The sequence below is a fragment of the Dermacentor albipictus genome, chromosome 1, assembly GCF_038994185.2.
Source record: "Dermacentor albipictus isolate Rhodes 1998 colony chromosome 1, USDA_Dalb.pri_finalv2, whole genome shotgun sequence".
Taxonomy (NCBI): Eukaryota; Metazoa; Arthropoda; class Arachnida; order Ixodida; family Ixodidae; genus Dermacentor; species Dermacentor albipictus.
This window is the reverse complement of record NC_091821.1, coordinates 477,541,401-477,545,041: the sequence shown is the minus strand read 5'-3', so window position 1 is coordinate 477,545,041 and position 3,641 is coordinate 477,541,401. Positions and strand designations below refer to the sequence as shown.

The following is a 3,641-nucleotide window of genomic DNA, read 5'->3' as shown; positions in this document are numbered from 1 at the left end:
CTATCTCTTTACCGAATACGTACAGCGAACGCCACTGCGCGCGGTCGCCGCGATGGAGTCTCCCGAACCGGCTTCTTGCGTGAAAGGTAGGTAAACGCTGGGAGAAAACTATGTGAAATATGTTCTTATAGTGTTTGCATAACTAAATGGAGTGTAATAGAACGAAGCCTCAATGCAGCGATCGCGCAGATTCGCAGCGACCGACTGCGCGTCTGCATGCTTGTCCGCGCACTGTGTCGCTTTCTCCGCGCGCGCGTTCCCGCGCCGTGCCATGAGCTTTAGGCCGCAGAATATGAGCATTTCACAGTATACAAGAAGCCATTGATGCGTGGGCGCTATCAGAGCTGTTCAAAAATAATTTCATTGTAGAGACTTCGACGCCTACGGGGACTGTGATGTGCCGTCGCGACGATTCAAGGTTTTTTTCTTCTAAATTCTTCGACCTTTCAATAGTATTTCTCGAGTTGCGTCGCACTGTATGTTTATCGGTGTTCTCAGCGTGGAATTTCCCGCTGCTCCTTTTTTGTAATCCAGTGCATTAATTCATAACACAAACATGACCATATGCCATGCTTTTTTTTTAAATGTGCTTCTTACCGCTGCCTTTCCATTCCACTGAACTTGCCAGTATCTATAGCATCGACAAGTTCATAGACCAAACCGTCATGACATTAGTCGGGCAGCGGACGCGGACGAGCGTCTCAGTGCGCGTTTTCAGAACATCGCAGACCGGGGGCCGTAGCAGAAATCTTCCTCGCGTCTGTGCTTGCTGCATACCAGAGTTGTAGCCGATGACTGTTTGCCGGTTTTATGTTCCACGAGCCAAGCTTCACGCAGCTTCTTGTCCTGCGGCTACGTGTGAATAAGCCTGACACCGGCCTCCGTTACGTGCGTCCGGCCCTGCGGCACCGAGCAGTAGCCTACCATGTTGCGCGCCTTCAAAGGCAGCCACTACCTATTGTAGTGCTTTCAAGCGTTGTAAAGGAGACACTCGAAGCGGGAAAATTTCGCCACTAAACTAGGACCGCAGCGTACGAGGGAATTTAAACTCGTTTTCAGCTCGCTTCGGCGCGCCCGAAGCAGCCGACGCGGCCGCTATGTCCACGTGATCCCTCCTAGCACGTCACGCCGACGGTGGCGCCAGGTTTTCCAGTGGTGGAGCTCGAGGCCAATAAGAGCAGCTGCCCCCGGACGCCAGGAGAGAGGCCAGGGGTGGCACACTCTCAAGTTCAACAAATGGCCACAGAGGGCGAAAAAATCGACCGCGCGGCGCTGCTAAAGAAACAGGCATAGTACGCCAATTAAAAAGGTTCCCCGTTGAGCGCATTATCTCCCGCTAGAGGCGCCGTAGTAAGCGCAATTTTAACCTTCAAACTTTCTTCAACAGTAAACGAAACGTTTTCATCGCATGATAAAGACTACAAAAGTATAATTCCTAATTTTACATTGTACTTTTCATTACCAACTTTGTTGTTTTTTGTCATTTTAAACGCAAAATAGCGTTCAGCATCATCGACCTCCCACGTGACCTCTGGCCTGGATTTAAAATTTTTACCGGTATGTTCGCGTGCACGGCAGGTACGGATTCCTTGGTTCGTACATTGGTTGGTTAATTTGTGCTAACACCAGTTTATTGCGCTTCGATATCTCGCGTTATTTAACTTGGGGTGTAAGCCTGAAAGCTAGGTTTCAGTCGTGAGCCATGTGGAACACGGCTGCATCGAAATGGGAGCCGGGTCCTGCTGCGACTGGGGACAGCAATACCGGTGAGTCGTTTAACATCACTGCTTCAATCGCTATGTAATTTATTCGTCTCGTTAACTTACAGGCGGAGGTAAGTTAACGAACTAGATGCTGCATTACATAAGGGCAGTCAGGACCCTCCGTTGCTGTTTCCGAAATAAACTTTCAGTTGCGAGACCATCATTATGCACACATTCACGAAAGAGAAACGATATTGGAACGCGCGTCACATTTTTCATCTCGTTTTAGCCGTAGCCATAAGTGACTGAGTTGCCTTATCAATATATTTTTTTTTTCGAGTCCGCCGGCAACTTCTTTCGTTCACAGAACCGAATAACCTTTTGATAAACTGAAGCTTGAATTTAATGTATTAAACAGTTGCACACATGATAATTCACCCATATTTCGTACCTGTTGGTTCCAAATGTTCTTGCTGTTCAGTTTGGCTTACCTCAGGACATCTATTTTTGCAGTAGTGAAGCGGTGCATCACGTTCATGCACAAAAAGAATGCATCAATTCTAATAGCTTCACGTCTTTCATCTATTTGCTTGTGAAATCAGCAGTGTGATCTCTTCTAGTGTATAAACGAGCGCACAAATGTTCTTATTTGTGATCTTAATAATACTTAAGCTGTTGACATGCATTGTAGTTACGCAGACATCGATTTTACGGAGAGTAACCATATTTATTTACCATGCTGCTTAAGCGCCCTAGAACAAACAGTGTACATTTGCATGTGTTCTGTAGTCACAAACCGTTGCAATGTATATGTCGCACCGTTTCGCATTTTATATTGCAAAATTGTGCTTATTCCATTTCTGATGCAGTCAAAATTTCTGTTCCAGACATGCAGTAATGAGGATGGCACCAGTATAAAGCAACACACTCCATGCACTAAACAGAAGCTGATGCCTGCTACAACAAGGTCATTGTGTGGACTTTGGCTGCTACTACAAGGTAAACAACACCTGGTTCAGAAATAAATATGCCTGATATATGCTGTATTGGCTTGCTAGTCTTGAGATACATGTCATTTGTTTGTAGCAGACGATATGAACATTTGTTCATGTTTACAGTTCAGCATAATTAGTTCGAACATAAAAGAAAACACTACATGAGTTTGGATAATCTTTGCTGTATCTCATGTGCCATTGTTTTGCCCCAACAGAGTCTGTGCCAAGTACATCTTGGTCATCACGGGAGCCCCCATCTACACCAACAGGAAGGGGCTGGAGCTGAATTCACAAGACCACGAACAAAGAAGCCATTCCAGAATTATTTGGATGAGATATCAAGTCTACAGACGACTGTTTCAAGAGTGAAAAGAGCCTACGCCATCATTCCACCAGCACGGATATTGGCCGAGTCATCCAGGTACCTCAACAACAAAAATTATTTGTCTTCAGATGTACCTGCAACCTCTGAACAAGCACAGACGACGCTGGCTAAGAGTGTTCTGTCAGCTTGCCCTTCCTTAGGGAGCTCCCTGGCCTTGCCAATTCTTGCCAAGTATAATTTTGTTTCAATGAATGCACGCTTCTTCATTCCACACTTTTGTTAGAGATCATTCCTATTCCTCATACAAACATTAAAGGTCAACCGATTCTTTGCTCATACTTAATGCCAGTCACTGTCTAGTAGCATAACATATGTGTAGCAGTTCTTTCTAGTGTATGTTGCCATGTGCAATTCCTCTCCTGAAATAGCTGATGCGGCATTGGCGTGTGTCTTGCATTAACCTTTACACTGTGTGCTATGTAGCATTTAACTTTTGTTAATGTTTTTGGCTTTCAATGCTTGCAAGGTAGAGTGGCTTCTTTCTTGAATGCAAGCTTTCTCATTCCCATATTGAATTCCTAGTCTCATTCAGGATTGCTATTCTTGCTCGACAGCCTG

At 45.3% G+C, this 3,641-nt stretch overlaps 1 long non-coding RNA gene across 1 annotated transcript; it reads left to right on the top strand.

Annotated features, from left to right (window-relative positions):
* Positions 1-1,224: 1,224 nt before the first annotated feature.
* LOC139054856 (uncharacterized) lies at positions 1,225-3,361 on the top strand. The gene is made up of 3 exons (XR_011511556.1): positions 1,225-1,766; positions 2,591-2,702; positions 2,914-3,361. It is a non-coding gene; the product is annotated as an uncharacterized lncRNA (long non-coding RNA).
* Positions 3,362-3,641: the final 280 nt, after the last annotated feature.